The sequence below is a fragment of the Chrysemys picta genome, chromosome 6, assembly GCF_011386835.1.
Source record: "Chrysemys picta bellii isolate R12L10 chromosome 6, ASM1138683v2, whole genome shotgun sequence".
NCBI classification, from domain to species: Eukaryota; Metazoa; Chordata; order Testudines; family Emydidae; genus Chrysemys; species Chrysemys picta.
This window is the reverse complement of record NC_088796.1, coordinates 48,477,656-48,497,953: the sequence shown is the minus strand read 5'-3', so window position 1 is coordinate 48,497,953 and position 20,298 is coordinate 48,477,656. Positions and strand designations below refer to the sequence as shown.

General features: G+C 45.0%; 1 protein-coding gene across 3 annotated transcripts in view; it reads left to right on the top strand.

Annotated features, from left to right (window-relative positions):
• The window catches only part of TMEM171 (transmembrane protein 171), a 40,285-nt gene that overhangs the window by 3,081 nt on the left and 16,906 nt on the right, over window positions 1-20,298 (top strand). Inside the window, exon 1 of one of the 3 annotated variants that reach the window (XM_065599108.1) lies at window positions 19,196-19,330. The exons of the other annotated variants lie outside the window; for them this stretch is intronic. The gene's annotated coding sequence lies outside the window, so the exon portion shown is untranslated. Of the gene's footprint in view, window positions 1-19,195; window positions 19,331-20,298 lie in introns of those variants that run through there. 3 annotated transcript variants of the gene reach the window in all.

Sequence of the window (20,298 nt, the reverse complement as noted above, 5' to 3'; positions counted from 1 at the left end):
ATAGTATTTTTCAATTCACCTAATACAAGTACTGTAGTGCAATATCTCATAAAAGTTGAACTTACAAATATAGAATTATGTACAAAATAACTGCATTCAAAAATAGAACAATGTAAAATTTTAGAGCTTGCAAGTCCAATCACTCCTACTTCTTGTTCAGCCAGTCACTCAGACAAACAAGATTGTTTACATTTGCAGGAGATAATATTGCCCTCTTCTTGTTTACGTCAACTGAAAGTGAGAACAGGTATTCTCATGATACTGTTGTAGCGCAAGATATTTACGTGCCAGATGCACTAAAAATTCATATGTCCCTTCATGCTTCAACCACCATTCCAGGGGATATGTGTCCATGCTGATGATTGGTTCTGCTCGAAAATCATCCAAAGCAGTGCGGACCAACACATGTTCATTTTCATCATCTGAGTCACATGCCACCAGCAGAAGGTTTATTTTCTTTTTTGATGGTTCGGGTTCTGTAGTTTCTGCATTGGAGTGTTGCTCGTTTAAGACTTCTGAAAGCATGCTCCCTACCTTGTCCCTCTCTGATTTTGGAAGGCACTTCAGATTCTTAAATCTTGGGTCGAGTGCTGTAGCTATCTTTACAAATCTCACTGTAACATTATGAGTGTAATATAATATCTCATTGAAAGGTGACAGGGCCAGAAAGAGTTAATTAACTCACAGACTGACCTGACCCATGGCTGAACTTTAGAGACTGGTTAGAAAGATATGTAAATGACTAGAGGTTTGAAATGCAAGTCTGCATTGTTAGCGGTAGAAGGGTAGGTGTTTGCTCAGGTCTTGTGATGTAAGCAAACAAGTCTTGTCTATTGCTATAGCTTTAATTCAAAGATCAAAAAAGAAGTATTAACATTTAGGAAGACAGTTAAGTGAAATAATATTATTGTCTATATGTCTCTTTGAAGGTTGTGGTAACGTGTATTTGAATTGTTTGATGGATAAATTATCCTGTGCTAATTGCCATGTTTGGGAGAAGGGAAGTTGTTAAGCCTATTGTTTTCTCAGGCCAAAAGGCTGCAGGAAAGGTATAAGAACCCTGGGACACGATCCTTCTTCATCTCAGATCTGCTTTGGGTTTCAAGAGGGGGAAACCTTAAGCCATAAGGATTGAGATCCCCAGTCACTGACTGGAGTCACCCTGAATATGGACATTGGATTATAACCTATGGACTATTTCTAAAAGGACTTTTGGAACCACAAACTCATCTCTGCTATGTATCTGAACCTCAAGAATTAAGTTAAAGTCTGTATGTATATTGATCTTTTAACCAGCACTCTTTCTCTTTTCTTTTTTTAATAAACTTTAGCTAAGTTAATAAAAATTGGCTATAAGCGTGTATTTTGGGTAAGATCTAAGTTATAATTGGACGTGGATATGTGGCTGATCCTTTGGGATTGGAGGAACCTTTTCTTTTATATGATAAGATTTTCAGTAATTATCATCATATATTTGACATGTGTGTCTGGATGGAGGCCTGAGGCTGGGCACTTTAAGGGAACTGCATTGCTTGGACTTCTGAGTAATATGTATGATAATATAGAAGTTGTTTTGTGCTGGCTTGGTAAATCTAAGTATTGGACTATCCACCAGCTTTTAGGGTTTGTCTGCCCCGTTTTGTTTGCAGTTCACCCTAATTGAGTAACCTCAGCTGGCTCCCACGGGCAGCACCATCACACTCACATTGGTACTTTCTTTGCGTTTTGTCAGATTTGCAGTGAAAGTGTTCTTAAAATGAAGAACAACATGTGCTGGGTCATCATCTGAGACTGCGATGACATGAACTATATGGCAGAATGTGGGTAAAACAGAGCAGGGGACATACAATTCTTCCCCAAGAAGTTCAGTCACAAATTTAATTAATACATTTTTTTAACAAGCGTCATCAAACATGGAAGCATGTCCTCTGGAATGGTGGCTGAAGCATGAAGGGGCATACGAATGTTTAGCATATCTGGCACGTAAATACCTTGCAATGCTGGCTACAAAAGTGCCATGCGAACGCCTGTTCTCACTTTCTGGTGACATTGTAAATAAGAAGAGGACAGCATTATCTCCTGTAAATGTAAACAAATTTCTTAGTCTTAGTGATTGGCTGAACAAGAAGTAGGACTGAGGTGACTTTGTTTTGTTTTTGAGTGCAGCTATCTAACAAAACAAAAAAATCTACATTTGTAAGTTGCACTTTCAGGACCAAGAGATTGCACTACAGTACTTGTATTAGGTGAATTGAAAAAATACTATTTCTTCTGTTTATCATTTTTACAGTGCAAATATTTGTAATCAAAATGTACACTTTGATTTCAGTTACACACAATATAAGATCTATATGAAAATGTAGAAAAACATTCAAAATATTTAATACATTTCAATTGGTATTCTCTTGATTAACAGTGCAATTAAAACTGTGATTAATCACGATTAATCTTTTGAGTTAATCACATGAGTTAACTGCGATTAATTGACAGCCCTAGTTGTTTGCCTTTCTTTAAAACTTGACAGCAAACATACTGTTTAATATTTTCTGTCTTTTAATTTAAATTAGTTTGTCAGTTTCAAATTTAACTTTTTAAATAGGTTAATTAAAAAAAACTGTATTTAATTTAAATAAAAACATCTGATTTTTTTTTTAATCACTGATTTTTTTTGTTATCCATCTTGCATTGACAAGAATATCCAGAGTTAAAACTGTTAACTTGTACAAATTTTGGAAGAAATGTCAAATGTCATGCTTCAAGGTTTAAACTTATCTAATTACTAGAGATTAGGAACAAACCCAAAATGGGGGGGGGGCGGCACACAGATTATCCCACATCTGCCTAATATGAGGATTCTTCTACCTTTCTCCGAAGCATCTGGTGCTGGCCACTGTCAGAGACAAAATATTGGAATAGATGGACCAGAAGACTGATCCATCATAGCAATTCCTATGTTCTTGTCCCTCTACCCCCAGTCATACTATTATCTGGACAGAGAGAATATTCTGTATTTGTTCATTTGAGTAACACTTATGGTATGACAGTAATCTGTCATCCAAACCTTTACTCTGAAAGTTTTATTCTGCAGTACTTTAAATGACCAGTTACCCCTCCTACTCGCCAAACCCCTCGATCCCAGCCTGGACCACCCTCCTGCACCCCAAACCTCTCATCCCTAGTCCCACCCCAGAGCCCGCACCCCCTCCTGCACCCCAATCCCAATTTTGTGAGAATTCATGGTTAGCCATACAATTTCTATTGCCCGATGTGGTCCTCGGGCCAAAAAGTTTGCCCACCCCTGTAATATAGTGATGAGTACTACAGGAAAGCCCAGGAGAAAATTCATAATTCTGTCTTCAAAGCAGTGCCACATGCTGAATGAGAATAAAACAAAATATTGAATAGCTGCTCATTCAGTGAACCCTATCCTTTCTGGGCAATGGAGAGGCAGGGGTCACTGTGGAGAAAAAATATGTGATCATGTAATTAAAGACTGTGTCATAATGCATACGCCCCAGGAAGCTGAATTAAGGTTGCACAGGCAACCATAATTCTGGTATTTCTAATTTTTAAGTGTTGACTTCGCAACTTTAATAATGTTCTTTTAATTTGTGGGGCTTTTGTGTGCAATATCTTAATTTTTTTTTCAAAAAAGCAAATTGAAAAAACATGTTGCCTCTCTATCGTGTGGTTTCCTATTAACACCTCCATGGTACATCAGCAGGGTTGGAACCTTTAGATCCACTGCACAGACCTCTGCCACTTGAGCTAATGGAATCACTGCTAGCAGTAATAAGTTGTCATCCTCTCTAGGTGGACCAGCACTAGCAGTGGGTGGGACACTTTGCCAGTGTGTTTCACAGGTTTTACTAACAGCAGAGGAATGGCGAGACTCAGGAATCTTGGGTTCCATTTCAGATGTTGGAGAGGAGTGTGCTGTAGTGGGCACAGACACTTCTGCCTCATCCCCAGCAATCTATCCATGTCCTTTCACTGGCTCTCTGTTCCAGTCCCAGTCTCCATTCCTCGGGCTTCTCATCCCAGGCCCAGCCTGTCACAATTCACCACGTCACAGTTCTTGAATTAACTGCACCTCTCACTCACTCCTGGTCTCCATGAGGGTGCCCGACTTAGGGCCAATAGCCATCACCTTTCTCAGGGTGGGATGCCTTAATGCTTTCCCTCTAGCCCAGGGTCTTAAGCTGCCAGTTCTTTCAATTCACTGTGATCACCAGAGCAGATCTGAATTCAGTTTAGCACCTGCGGTTGTACTCTCTGAGGCAATGATAGGGGTAGCCAGTGATCAGCCAGCTCTCATTTAACCAACGTACTATTTATTTAGAAATAAAAATATTACAAAGAAAACACATCTTAAAACAATAACCAGTTAACATGCATGCCTGGCTTACCAGGCAGTCACCCATCTTTCATGTGGAGACTCTGGTAGGTTCTGAACTACTTCGAGCCCTCTCACAGGGTTTGATTCTGTTGGACACAGCTTCATGCCTGTCTGTTTCCAGATGGCATCTGTGTACCAGTCTCTCCCTAGGTTAGAGCCGTCCCTTAAAACAGTACTTTGTATTTAGGCCTCTAGAACCAGGTTGAACCAGTATATGCACTTCACCCTGGCGTGGTGCTGTGAAACTTCAAAAGGTACTTTACCTGCATTGTTGCAGTATTGGGGATTTGCACTGCATTGAGGATCTGCTGTTGTCTTTACTTCCTGCAGGAAGCACCCCTTATTTGCCCGTTTGGCCCTGAATACAATCAGGAAACTGCCCATAAAGAGACATATATTCTAAAGTTAACACAATAATCTTTATGTATTGCCTATTTACATAGAATTGCATCTGTCACACACCACTCCCAGTTCCTTTGTTCAATCTGTGTCCCACCTGCACTCCCAGTCTCCTAGCCCAACCAGTTCCCTCCCTCCTCTGGCTCTTGTCCAGCCAGTCCCTGATCTGTCTTCCCTTGCCCCATGCTGACTTCCATTTGTCTGCCACTTTCTCCCCTTCCTTCCCAGGCTCTTCATCCAATCTCAGTCAGTTTACCTCCTCCTCCTGCCAGATCCTTGTCCCAGTTCTCTCCCTGCACACCAGCTCCTGGACCTTGTCAGATCTGGCCCCCTCCTCTCCACTGATTGCTAGTCCTATATTCTTTGCCCGGCTAGTCCCAGTCTCCCCAGCTCCTCCTTCAATCTCCATCTCCTCTCTGTCCCCCTAACCAATCATTTCCCTCCTTGGCTCCCAGTCCCAATCTCTTTTCCCAGCCTGTCCCACCTGTCTGGCCCTTTGTCTCAATCTACTCTTTCTTCCCTCCCCACAGTCTAGCTCTGGTCTCTGCTGCATTTGAGTCAGACACCTTCCATGCTGCCTGGACCCAAGGTGAAGCCAATCTTCCTCTGCAGCTGCAGTTCCTAGCTCTGCAGAGCAGGGTGGGACCTGGCTCTGGAACTGAGAGCAAGCTGTCACTCTTGTGCTCTCAATGCCCCTGCTGGGCTCAGGCACCAGGAGGCAGAAGGTGACTGACGTTTCAGATGGCACTCAGTCAAAATGGCTTGATTTCCCTATAGTCTTCACATATGGAAATGAAGCTAATCTCCAGTAAAGATAACTGCCATCTCCCTTTGATTTTTATTGGGCTCAACATGCTTTTCTCAGGGAAGATGGATACCTAGACCTCTATGGTTAAAGTATGGGAGTAGAGAGGGAAATTGAGAGGAAAAGGAGGGGAAACACAGAGGTCAGGTGAGACCTATGGGAGATTACAGAAGCAGAATGAGAGTGGGACCAGTGCGGGGATTAGCCACCAGGCCAACAGGGTCTGTGCCCAGGGTCCCTGGCCAATTGAAGGACTCCAGAAAAATGGGTGCCCCCAGCAGGAGTGTGGGGGGATGACTTCAGGCAGAAGGGGTGGAGAGGGCCCCCCACTTGCTCTGGCCCAGGGCCCCACAAAAGTTTAATCCACCTCTGAGTGGGACAGGAAACTCGCTGTGGTAGGGAGGAAAATAGAACAATGATAAGGAAGGAGTATGGAGAGAGTGGCTGGCTAGGATAAAAGGAGTTTCCCCTAGTGTAGGGTTACCATATTTCCACAATCAAAAAAGAGGACACTGGGGGGGGGGAGGAGCCCCGCCTCTGCCCCGCCCCATCCACTCCCTCCCACTTCCCACCCCCTGACTGCCCCCCTCAGAACCCCAACCCTCCCCTGCTTCTTGTCCCCTGACTGCCCCCTGCTGAGAACCCCCACACCCTAACTGCCCCCCCTAGAACCCTACCTGTCCCCTGACTGCCCTGACCTTTATCCACTCGCATGGGTGGCAGGGTTGTAGAAATTTTGGTAGTGCCCGGAACCCACCCACCCACCCCCACCTGCCTAAGGCTCTGGGAGGGGGGTTGGAGGTCTGGGGTGCAGGTCCTGGGCTGGGGATTAGGGTGCAGGAGGGGTGCAGGGTGCAGGTTCTGGGATAGAATTTGGGTGCTGGGTGCAGGCTCTGGGCTGGGGCAGGGGGTGGGTGTGCAGGAGAGGGTGGGGGTGCAGGCTCTGGGATGGAGTTTGGGGGTGGGAGGTGGTGCAAAGGGAGGGGGTGCAGGCTTTGGGAGGGAGTTTGAGGGCAGGAGGGGGAGTGTGGGAAGGGGAGAGGGAGTTTGGGAGGGAGTTTGGGGATAGGAGGGGATGCAGGGGTGAGTGCTGTGAGTCTGAGGAAGAGGGGTTCATGATGCAGGAGGGGGCTCAGGGATGGAGCAGAGGATTAGGGTGTGGGGGGATGAGGGCTGGGGTTGAGGGGTTTGGGGCGTTGGAGAAGCTCGGGGCTAGGATGGAAGGCAGGGTACGGGCAGCCAGTCTTCCCATTAGTGGATGGGGGACGCTAGGACCCGGGGGGCAGCAGACAGCAGTTGCTGCTGGCTCTGGTCTGCTCTACAAGCAGGGAAGGGAGAGGCAGGCAGGGAGGGGGGGGGACACGTGGAGGGGGGGGTGGCAGGTGGAGGCCGGGGACCCATCCAACACTCCCCCGCTCCCTGACTGCCCCCCCCCTGACTCCCCTTACCATTCTGGCTCCACGTGTTTGCAAAACACGCTGCCCGGTGGGTCGGTTTGTGTGTTACACAGGGCTGCAGACAGAGGGAGGGGGGAGCAGGGGAGGGCTCTGACTGCTGGAGGCCAATGGGAGCAGTTCAATCGGCCGAGCCGCCCAATCAGCAGCTGCACTCTGCATGGAAAGGAGGGAGAGAGGCGAGGGAGAAAAAAACCCCGGACATTTTAACCTTGTTACCAATTCCTCCCGGATGGCTATTTAGAGACGCAAAAGCCGGACATGTCCGGGGAAATACGGACGGATGGTAACCCTACTCTAGTGGAAGGCTCACGCTGTGTGCGTTTTTAATGTTAAATTTTGAACCTGGAATAATCAAACACAAATTGGGGGCAGGCAATTTAAAGGTTTAAAAACTCAGGAGGCAGACAAAAAGCAATATCTTTTTTAAATCTTGATTGATTTATTTTTAAATAATTAGAGGTGCCAATTCTGATCACAATTACTAATAAATAATATATTACATTTTGCATTTATATAGCACTTCACATTTTCAAAGTACTGCACAAACTCTAAAGCACTAATACTGCAGTTGGGTCTGCATGCATAGATTTTTGTGCCTGTGCTGATCCCCTAACTTGGGAAGTATTAGCTAATGGGGACAGCAGTATTGTCAATTGGTGAGATCGTTTTTGTTTTTGTTTTTAAAGTCCCAGCTCCCAAAATCATATGATTTAATGAGAATCTCAGCTTTCATGACGGGAGAGGAGGAAGTAAATTTCTAGCCCTTATGGTCATGGAGAAAAGCTTGAGACTGTTAACTTTACAGGTTCAAAAACCACAAGGAAAATAAAAAGTAGCACAGTTTATTATTTTTTAAAATGTTGATTTGGGCTGTGACTCATGATCTTTGAATGCATGGGGTTGGCACTAATGAGGAAGTTGTAATCTGAGTGTGACATGCAGGAGTGAGGTTAAGAGACTGGTCTCTATTTCCTGTCCCCAGTTAACTGACATGGGTCAGGATTAACACCCCTGTCACAGGACAGGAGTCAGTGTTCAGTGACTCTGTTTATTGTGGTGATAACCACACGCAAATAGCTATTAAAGGGAACAGTGTGTGTGTATTTGGTGTGTAGGGGATGCTGCATAGGCAAGTGAAATTCTAGCAGGGTTCTGGTCATAACATCATCTTATCATGATTTACATCACTAGTCAGGAAGACTAGATTTAATCATGGATTTCTATATAAAAGTGCATTCTTGTTGGTTGTTATAACCTTAATACATATTCTTCACAACTCAGAGAGAGATGTAGGTTTCATTTTAGAAGGTACACATTTTTAAAGTGATTTATTTTGAAAACTTTTCAGATTAGTTTTACAGTTATATCAGAAAATGAATGATTGTTTGGTTATTTCATTTACCAAAGGTAATTGAAGCAAATAGTTCACCTCCCAATGACTTAATAAAGCTCTCCAATTCAACAGATTAATCATTAATATTTGGAGGATTTTCTTGCCATGCTATATTAAGAGAACTCACTCAGTTCCTTCCAAATTTCAACAGGGTCAGCAATAAAACAGCTATTTCCCTGCATTTTGTTCAAGGCTACAGAAATAGGCTTCACAGTACTCAGCATGTGTTCAACATTTCCCTTAAGCCCAATGTTGAGAACTTTGGCTGTGACCGTGCCATCTATTTTTTCACAATTTTGTTCACAGACTGTCATCAGATTAGGACACTATATATTACAATATATAGTGCTCAAAACAGTCCACTAGTGAGTTCCATCACATGTCTTGTGAGAGAGTTAGCTTGGTTCCTCCCACTTTTGTGAGAGCAGCCACTGCAAAGTGGTTGTTATGGAAGTATTTTGCAATTTCAACAACATTAGCCTTTATTTCTGGAACACTGAAGTCTTTGGCTAAGAGGTGCATCACATGAGCACTGCAACCATATGTTATTAGCTTGGGACTCTCTTCTAAATAATTTCTTCTCATCTTGGATACATTTGCAGCTATATATTTATTTATTTTAAAACATTTTTGCTGTTAACAAGCATGTTATCTCTGGAGACACAAATCCACAGTTTGAGAACTGCAAAACTAAGCATCTCTGATGGTATCTTCTAGACTGAGCCCCATTGGGTAGATAGAAAGATTAACCTAAATAATCTATACAGAAGCCCCTGGAACCCCATAAGATTGGGTCCCTAATCCATGAACTATTGGAACTCATTTACAAAACTTTTCTTAAACATTACATGACTATATTGTCTCATACTGTAGAATTTATAATCCCTATTCCATGATGAGATATTATAGCTCAAAGATATATCTTAATTCAAACTATCTTTAGATAATTTTTCCCCTCAAAAATCCGATTTAAATTTAAAAAATCTGATTTTGTTTTTGTTTTGTTTAAATCATTGATTTTTATCCAGCCTGCTTTCCCCTGTTACCCAACTACCTCCATCCCACCCTACCAATTTTGTCTTAACAGTTTTTGGCCTGAAAATGTTCATGCTTGCTCTCAAGCCAAAGGAGAATGTTGAGAGCAAACGTTTATGCATACACATGGAGCGGGTGGCATCTGATCTGATGGAAATGCTGTCAGGCACACAGTCAGCTATGGGCATAATTCTTTTTTAAATACTCTTTTGGTGGGACTCTTAAGTAGTAGAGCTTAATCATGCAATGTTTTTACCATTAAAGTTTGGTGGTAGCATAAGTGAAATTAGTCCTCCTTTGGATTTTGCAGCATAGAATCTAGTTCTTTGATCTTCAAAGCCACAACAGACTGTTCTGAATGTTCCTTCTTTTGTGGTTCTGAAACAATTAAGAAAGTATGTACAAACTACCTTTTAAAATGTGTGTGTTTCAACTTAATCATGTAACAGTAAGATTAGTGCAGGAGAAGGAGGCACTGTGTAGGAGTAGTCAAAACAAATGTATGGGCTCTTTAAGAGGTTCTAAATTAGAATTTTTTTTTTTCATTTCAAATTATTTCCTTTTGTCCTAACTTCACTTTATTCATTTCCATCTATTTTTTTTCCACACAAAATAGAAAATAAAGTATTCTTTTATTGAAGGTGTCGGAGAATAATTTTTTTTGCTTCCACAAAGGTTTCTCCCTAATTCCACTGTCCCACTACTATAATTGATAATATAATGTGCTTCAGCAGAAAAATCGTTTGACACAGCGTAGTCTGAAATGCTTGTTAGCCATTTTTGTTATTGGCGAAGCTTGTGAAGCCCTATACTCAACTTGATGGTGCTTCTCTGTTTGGATGTAATACAATTACTTTAGAATACCACAGCCAATCAATTCCAAAATGTCAGGGAATATTTTAGGCATCACTGGGAAGAACTCTATTAATTTTGGGGGGAAATCAGAAAACCAGAAGGTGTGAAATGGGGGACACGTTGAGCCCCTGGCATCTGTTAGCAGAGCCACAGTTCCAAGCACCCATGTAATTGTCTATAGATCAAACTGATTGATGGCACCCACAAACATCTTCCAGCATAACAATATCGCTGTTTCATCTCTGTTCATCCTCCCAATAGGATTTAACATGTTGACACCCTGCATGATTTATCATTCAGACAAAAAAAAGAGAAATAATAATAGAGGCAGTTGTAAGAATTGGACCCACAACTTTACCCTAACAGTGAGCTCAATTGTAAAAAGTAACTGAAAGTTCAGAAGATGTCACAATAAATTATAATAACAAATGTTGGTGGGGGGGTACAAAAGGGAGCCAGACAGTGAATTAGTCAAAATGAAAAGGCATACTGATATAATTCAGACTGTTATGATCATGCTTGGTAAACAAGAAAAGCTTGGAACCAGAAATGAATTAACCAAAATTGATGTGTCACAAACTAGGCCTAATGGGTGGACAAAACAATGAAGGAATGGGCTATTCTGCTCCTTTGCGGATCCTTAAAAAAAGACTTTAGGGAGAAAAATTGGCTAATGGAGCAAGATTCACCATCATGGCTATCACCCCACCATGTCCTGGGACCAGGGCCGGATTAATGCAGACTCTTTAGGGGCTGCAGCCCAGGGCCTCGGGCTAAGGGGGGCCCTGCAGGGTCTCAGGCCGGATGCAGCCCACTGCTTCTTTTCATCCAGCAAGTCTCTGCACCAGGGGCCGGACACCGGTCCCGAAGCCTCAGTGCCTCCCCCACAGGGGGCTAGAGCTGCAAGCATCAGCTTGCCAATGTGCCCTTGCGGCCCCTAGGCAAAGGTCATTCAGGGAATCTCTGTGTGCTGCCCCGCCCCCCCCCCCCCCCAGTGCCAGCTCTGCAGCTCCCATTGGCCGGGTACCACGGCCAATAGGAGCTGCAGGGACAGTGCCTATGGGCATCGACAGCGTGCACCGCGCAGAGTGGCCTGGCCCCTCTGCCTAGGGGCCGATCATGCCAGCCACCTTGGAGCGCAGAGCAGCGCGGAGCCAGGGCAGGCAGGGATCCTGCCGTAGCCCTGCTGCACCGCTGATCAGGAGCCACCCAAGGTAAGTGCCTCCCGGCCAGAGCCTGCACCCCACACCCCTTCCTGCACCCCTACCCCAGCCTGGAGCCCCATTCTGCATCCAAACTCCCTCCCAGACCCTGCACCCCAACTCCCTGTCCCAGCCCTGAGCCCCTTCCTGCACCCAAACTCCCACCTAGAGCCTGCACCCCAAACCCCCTGCTGCACCCCAAACCCCTGGCCCCACCCTAGAGCTCACCCCTCCAGCTGGAGCTGAACCCCCTCCCGCACCTCAATCCCCTGCCCTAGCCTTGAGCCCACTCCTCCACTCCAAACCCCCCGAGGCCCCACAAAATCTAATAGCTCTAGGCCCACAGGAGAGTTAATCTGGTCTTGCCTGGGACCCCAGGCCTTTGTCATCCTGAGCCTGAGAGGTCCTGACCTAACCAGGCCAGAGATGGGGATCCAGATAGGGTTCCCAACCATCTAGGATTGGCCTGGAGTCTCCCAGAATCGGCACAGATCTCCCAGTGACTATTGAAAGCAATCTGGAAGATTTTAATAGGATATTTTAAGAAAATGACATTACATTGGGGCGGGGGGGCGGGTTAGTCTCCAGGAATAGCTTCAGTCAGAGTTGGCAACCCTAGACCCAGTTGACATTGCCACTTCTACCAATTCCAGCTGAGTCCCAAACACAATTTGAGATGGAACAGGATTGGATTTAACAGCAGCAGCTTCAGCCCATCTCTATTAATTTCTTCTCTTTTCCCCAAGAGGACAATTACTACCATCTTTAATACCACCTATGAGACTGTAGGGCAAGTTCATTGCACACACCATTTGCTTGCCTTCCTCTGTCCCCCACCCCCTTGTTTTTCCTTCTAAAAAGTCTCTTCAGGTAAAAAGCAAGGCATGTTGCTAAAATGAAAGCTTTATTTAATACTTTATAGATCAAATGCTTTAACTGTTCTGCCTTCTTTTCTTTATCTTTCGATAAAAGATTAAAAGGATTTTGAATGGTGTGTTTGCCATAGTACTAAGCAGGCTGAGGTCTCTGTATGCCAAACCTGAATTTTTTCTAAAGGAGTTTAATTTTGGACAGTGACTGGATTACGTTAACACTTTTAGCCCATATATTCCATCTAAACTAATATAACAGGGCACACACAGTCCTTGCCATGGGGAATGAGGGAGTGGGAGACCCTGGGAAGGGGGGGGAAGTATGCAAACCCTTGGCCATGAGTCAAGGAGGGAGTGGGAGAGATACAGAGCTCCTATTGTGGTGGGGCGGGGGAGAGTAACAAGAAATCCCTGAAATAAAAGGGGATGGGAGAGTGGCACACAGGGAACATGTAGAGTGGAACAGAGAAATGCAAGCAATGGTGTGTGAAATGAACTCAGCCAACAGAAGCAACACAGTGTGTGACACTACTGACCTCTTCCCCTTCCCCCCAGTATATTTAGTAACATAAGGAAAGGACCTTTAAAGTATGTTTTGCTTGGAGTTCTTTTGGATAAGTTTAGAACATTTCAGTTACTTTAGACTTAGCCAGATCCTTGGCTCTGTTAGGGCCACTTTACGCTTCTCCACTGATGTATAGTCGTATAGCTTATCATGAGACGATCGCCCCGGGATAGGGCTATCCTCAGTGGGCATAAAGCCAACATAAGCTTCTAGGCCACATCTCCCTGCAACAGACTCAGGGACAGCACTGGGCTACTGGCAGGCACGGGTGAAAGTAACTTAAAGGACTGACTGGTATGCTGGAATCCTGAGCAGGGGGCGTGGCCTCAACCAGAAGAGACGGGGTCTTTGAATTCCCAGGCCCTTTAAATCAAGATTTAAAGGACCTGGGGCTGCGGTAGTGGGAGCTGTGAGCCCCGGGCCCTTTTAATCACCCCTGGAGCTACCAGCTGCAGAGGCAGCTGGGAGCCCCGGGACTCGGGGCCGATTTAAAGAGCCTGGGGCTCCAGCTGCCACTACCTCAGCAGAGCCCCGGGCCCTTTAAATCACCAACAGAGCCCCAAATGCTCCCAGCTGCCGCCCTACTCCCAGGGCTCAGGGCTTTGGGTGGAGATTTAAAGGGCCCAGGGCTCCACTGCGGTAGTGGCAGCTGGGAGCCCTTGGACCTTTAAATCACCGCTGGAGCCCCACCGCCACTACCCCAGGGCTCCTGCAGCAGGGCTGGGGCGGTGATTTAAAGAGCCTGAGGCTCCGACCGCCACTACCACCCCGGGCCCTTTAAATCGCTGGCCTGGGGAAGCCAGTCCGGTATGGCATGGTGTACCGGCTCTTGCCAGCTTACTTTCACCTCTGCTGGCAGGCAGGACAATTTGGAGTGGTTATACTGTGGGACCAGTGTGGTTTCATTGCCCACATAAGATGAAAGGAGTGCAAAGGTGGCTTAAAGCCACTTGTTGCAATTCTCTTGGACTTGCACTGTGGGCTTCTCAGTCACCTCTTAAGATTCGGGCCTGAGCCTTATAAAATTATTTCATTTGTAAAGTCTAGATTATTAATTGTGTTTGAGGGAGGGGAGAGAAGAGAGAATTGGTTATTTGGTGGGTTAGTGTGTGTGGGATTTTTATGGAGGAAAGTCATTGTATATTGTAGTTGCATTTGATACTACTTATATGAGTCTGTGGTTTGGTTTGGTTTTAACTAAAATTAGCTGCTCATATTTAAGGCTGACACTTTCAAAAGTGTATCAGAGAATGGATTGCTGGAAATTATTTCTGTGTTGAAACTGCTGGGAGATGTTATTAGTTTTCCTGGACTTCTGTAATGATTTTGATCCCTGTCCTCCTACATTGCCATTCACTAGAATCAATTTCTGGCTTTTTACTTTGCCTGGTAATATCTTTGTGTATTGCTCAACTAGTTCTAATAAAAACAACAAGGAGTCTGGTGGCACCTTAAAGACTAACAGATTTATTTGGGCATAAGCTTTCGTGAGTTAAAACCTCACTTCTTCGGATGCATAGAGTGAAAGTTACAGATTCACCTGCACATCCACTAATGTCATATATGCCATCATGTGCCAGCAATGCCCCTCTGCCATGTACATTGGCCAAACCGGACAGTCCCTCCGCAAAAGAATAAATGGACACAAATCAGACATCAGGAATGGTAACATACACAAGCCAGTAAGTGAACACTTCAATCTCCCTGGTCATTCTATTACAGATTTAAAAGTCACTATCATTGAACAAAAAAACTTCAGAAACAGACTTCAAAGAGAAACAGCACTAAAATTCATTTGCAAATTCAACACCATTAATCTGGGCTTGAATAGGGACTGGGAGTGGCTGGCTCACTACAGAAGCAGCTTTTCCTCTCCTGGAATTGACACCTCCTCATCTATTATTGGGAGTGGACTACATCCACCCTGATTGAATTGGCCCTGTCAACACTGGTTCTCCACTTGTGAAGTAACTCCCTGCTCTCCATGTGTCAGTATATAATGCCTGCATCTGTAACTTTCACTCTATGCATCCGAAGAAGTGAGGTTTTAACTCACGAAAGCTTATGCCCAAATAAATCTGTTAGTCTTTAAGGTGCCACCAGACTCCTTGTTGTTTTTGTAGATACAGACTAACACGGCTACCCCCTGATACTTGACACCATGCAAGGCACTAAATTTAGCCGTATGGAGTGGAAATCCATCAACCTCAACAAAAAACTTGCACAGATACAGACAGACATCATCTTCCTCTCCAAATACAAACAGATGGACATCATACCAAAAGGACTGAAGGTAAAAAATCCATTGCAATCAACATACTACACTGAGTATGGTGAGAGACTGTGCCACACACTCTCAAAGAAACTGAGGAACCACCTGATCAGCATCCTGTACGGCAGACAGGAGAAGATCAAGAATGAGCTCTCAGAACTGGAGACTCTCATACAATACCAGCCTTCTACACAAACTTCCACGTGGCTGGACTTTACAAAAATGAGACAAGCCATTTACAATGCACACTTCACTTCTCTACAGAGGAAAAAGGACTGTAAGCTATCTAAACTAATACCTGCCACTGGGGGCTATAACAATGGTACCCTCAACTCATCTAACAACATTGTCAATCTTTCCAACCACACACTTAGCCCAGCAGAAGAGTCTGTCCTATCTCGGGGACTCTCTTTCTGTCCCACCATCCCCACGAACATGATACAGTTCTGCGGTGATCTGGAAGCCTACTTTCGTCGTCTCCGACTCAAGGAATATTTTCAACGCACCACTGAACAGTGCACTGACCCACAGGAACCCTCCTACCAACACTACAAGAAGAAGAACTCTGCGTGGACTCCTCCTGACGGTCAAAATGACAGACTGGACCTCTACATAGAGTGTTTCCACAGACGTGCACAGGCTGAAATTGTGGACAAACAACATCACTTGTCCCATAACCTCAGCCGTACAGAACGCAATGCCATCCACAGCCTCAGAAACAACTCTGACATTATCATCAAAGGGGCTGACAAAGGAGGTGCTGTAGTCATAATGAACAGGTCAGATTATGAACAGGAGGCTGCCAGGCAACTCTCCAAGACCACATTCTACAGGCCACTATCCTCTGATCCCACTGAGGAATACCAAAAGAAACTACACCATCTGCTCAAGAAACTCCCAGCTACAGTACGGGAACAAATCTACATGGACACACCCCCAGAACCCCGACCAGGGGTATTCTATCTGTTACCCAAGATCCATAAACCCGGAAACCCTGGACGCCCCATCATCTCAGGCATTGGCACTCTGACAGCAGGATTATCTGGCTATTTGGACTCTCTCCTCAGGCCCTATGCTACCAGCACTCCCAGCTATCTTCGAGACACCACCGACTTCCTGAGAAAACTACAATGCATTGATGTTCTTCCTGAAAACACCATCCTGGCCACCATGGATGTAGAAGCACTTTATACCAATATTCCACATGAGGATGGACTACAAGCTGTCAGGAACAATATCCCTGATGAGGCCACAGCAAGCCTGGTGGCTGAGCTTTGTGACTTTGTCCTCACCCACAACCACTTCAGATTTGGGGACAACTTATACCTTCAAGTCAGTGGCACTGCTATGGGTACCCGCATGGCCCCACAGTATGCCAACATTTTTATGGCTGACTTAGAACAACGCTTCCTCAGCTCTCGTCCCCTAGTGCCCCTCCTCTACTTGCGCTACATTGATGACATCTTCATCATATGGACCCACGGAAAGGAGGCCCTTGAAGAATTCCACCTGGACTTCAACAATTTCCACCCCACCATCAACCTCAGCCTGGACCAGTCCACACAAGAGATCCACTTCCTGGACACTACAGTACAAATAAGTGATGGTCACATAAACACCACCCTATACCGGAAATCTACTGACCGCTATACGTACCTACATGCCTCCAGCTTCCATCCAAGACACATCACACGATCCATTGTCTACAGCCAAGCCCTAAGATACAACCGAATTTGCTCCAACCCCTCAGACAGAGACAAACACCTACAAGATCTTTATCAAGCATTCGTAAAACTACAATACCTACCTGGGGAAGTGAGGAAACAGATTGACAGAGCAAGACGGGTACCCAGAAATCACCTACTACAGGACAGGCCCAACAAGGACAATAACAGAACAGCACTGGCCATCACATACAGCCCCCAGCTAAAACCTCTCCAGCGCATTATCCACGATCTACAACCTATCCTGGAAAATGATCCCTCACTCTCACAGACCTTGGGAGGCAGGCCAGTCCTCGCTTACAGACAACCCCCCAACCTGAAGCAAATACTCACCAGCAACTACACACCACACCACAGAAACACCAACCCAGGAACCTATCCCTGTAGCAAACCTCGTTGCCTACTCTGTCCCCATATCTACTCTGGCAACAGCATCAGAGGACCCAACCACATCAGCCACACCATCAGGGGCTCATTCACCTGCACATCCACTAATGTCATATATGCCATCATGTGCCAGCAATGCCCCTCTGCCATGTACATTGGCCAAACCGGACAGTCCCTCCGCAAAAGAATAAATGGACACAAATCAGACATCAGGAATGGTAACATACACAAGCCAGTAAGTGAACACTTCAATCTCCCTGGTCATTCTATTACAGATTTAAAAGTCACTATCATTGAACAAAAAAACTTCAGAAACAGACTTCAAAGAGAAACAGCAGAACTAAAATTCATTTGCAAATTCAACACCATTAATCTGGGCTTGAATAGGGACTGGGAGTGGCTGGCTCACTACAGAAGCAGCTTTTCCTCTCCTGGAATTGACACCTCCTCATCTATTATTGGGAGTGGACTACATCCACCCTGATTGAATTGGCCCTGTCAACACTGGTTCTCCACTTGTGAAGTAACTCCCTGCTCTCCATGTGTCAGTATATAATGCCTGCATCTGTAACTTTCACTCTATGCATCCGAAGAAGTGAGGTTTTAACTCACGAAAGCTTATGCCCAAATAAATCTGTTAGTCTTTAAGGTGCCACCAGACTCCTTGTTGTTTTTGTAGATACAGACTAACACGGCTACCCCCTGATACTAGTTCTAATAACTTATTTCAGTGAGGAAACAACGTTCTTTAGAGTGTTTGCAAAGTGTGTGTAGTGCAGTCTTCTTTCATCATGCCAAAGGTTTGGGGCTTTTTACGTGTGTTCGTTTCTGAAGGTACTATAGTTTTAAGTTACTGAAGGTAGAAAGTTCTTCCCATGACCTAGCAAATCTACACCGAACTTCTCCAATACAAGCCCTGCCATTCTTTGGCTAATTCATACTAAGAAAATGTTTGCAATTAATCTTTCCTTCATAATCTTTCCCTTTTATAATTAACTATTCTTAATAAAATTACATTTTAAGAGTTTCTGAATCTTGATATGTGGAACCAAACCCCTACTATGACCTATAAGAATCTTAGTTCTAAACACCACCATTGTAGGTATGGCAGGACTCTTGGATAATAATTGTGAAACAACATATGGTACAGTTATCAGTAACAGTTTTATTAGGGAAGGACAGATTAGCAGAATCAAGGAAGATTATTAATAAAAATGAATCCAATTTGTATTACTCCAGCAATGTAATGGTCAGCTTCACCAATACTTATGTTGTACTAAAGCTACTCCTAACTAAGGGATCAAGGTCTTCAGTTTATAGTTCTGTCAAAACGCCTTCTAATTTGTCTTCCTATAAAGCTTTTCCCAAGTCCATTGCTATCCATAGGGAAGTCTCAAGCACTCCACATTGCCACCAATAGGATCCTTGGCTAACAGTTGCTCAGACTGTTCTTAATAAAGAGGTAGAGCACACTCAGAGTCATGAAGAAATACTTAACAGACTTCATAACGACTGTTTACAAATTAACTGGCCAGTGTAATTAACAGCGGCTAGCTGAATTTTTCTACTTTATTTGGTATCTCAAGACAAGTGGCCAGCTGCTGAACTTTGTTCCTCCCTGCAATAAGCTACAGACACAGCCCCTTCTCTCTTGAAGTTGCCTTACATCGGAAACATTCAAAGTCTGCAGTCCCTTTGCTTTTCTTTGGTCTTATGCTTATCACGTGTTGTTCATGTCCATTCCAATCAGGTGTGTGCACGTTGCATGCACGCCAGCCGGAAGATTTTTCCCTTAGCAGCGTCCGTAGGGTCGGCCTGGGCACCCCCTGGAGTCGTCCCTTTATGGCATCCAATATAGGGCCCTGCCAACCCCCCACTCTCTCAGTTCCTTCTTGCCCGCTGCTCCAACAGAGGGGTAGGAGGGTGGTTATTGGAATGGACATGAAGAACAACAGTTACGAGAAGGTGAGTAACCGTTTTTTCTTCCTCGAGTGCTTGCTCATGTCCATTCCAATCAGGTGACTCTTAAGCCAAAGTTCAGAAGGTGGGGTCGGAGTCATCCACTGATTGGAGCACAGCTTTTCCGAAGGCTGCGTCGTCTCTGGCCTGTAGTGCATGGTGAAAGTGTGTATAGAGGACCACATTGCTGCCCTGCAGATTGCCTGTGTGGGGACTTGCGCCAGAAATGCTGCTGAAGAGGCCTGCGCTGTGGTGGAGTGCGCAGTGATCGACGGAGTGGGCACCTTCACTAAGTCGTAATACTCCCGAATGCATGATGCAATCCATGATGAGATACATTGCGATGAGACAGGGAGGCCTTTCATTCTATCTCCCACCACTACGAATAACTGGACAGACTTTCGGAACGGCTTCATTCTCTCGATATAGAAGGCTAGTGCCCTGTGAACATCCAATGAATGATGCCTCTGCTCCCTGCCACTGGAGTGCGGCTTAGGGTAGAATACTGGGAGGAAGATGTCCTTGTTGATGTGAAACTAGGAGACAAGGGAGAAAAGCCGGGTGAGATCTGAGCTGAACCTTGTCCTTATGGAATACAGTGTAAGGGGGCTCTGGTGTAAGAGCCCTGAGCTCCAACACTCTCCAGCCTGAGGTTATCACCACCAGAAATGCCACCTTGTATGAGAGAGAAAGCAGGGAGCACATTGCCAGTGGCTCAAATGGTGGATCCGTTAGTCTGGAAAGGACTAGCTTAAGGTCCCAAGCCGGGATAGGCTGTCGTACTTGCAGGTACAGTCTGTTGAGACCTTTAAGGAAATGGCTGACCACTGGATTCACAAAGACTGAGTAGCCATCTGCACCCGGATGGAAGGCAGAGATGGCAGCCAAGTGTACCCTTGTCGACGACAGGGACAGTGCCTGCTGCTTCAGATGGAGGAAGTAGTTCAGTATAAACGTCACCGAGGCGAGCGTTG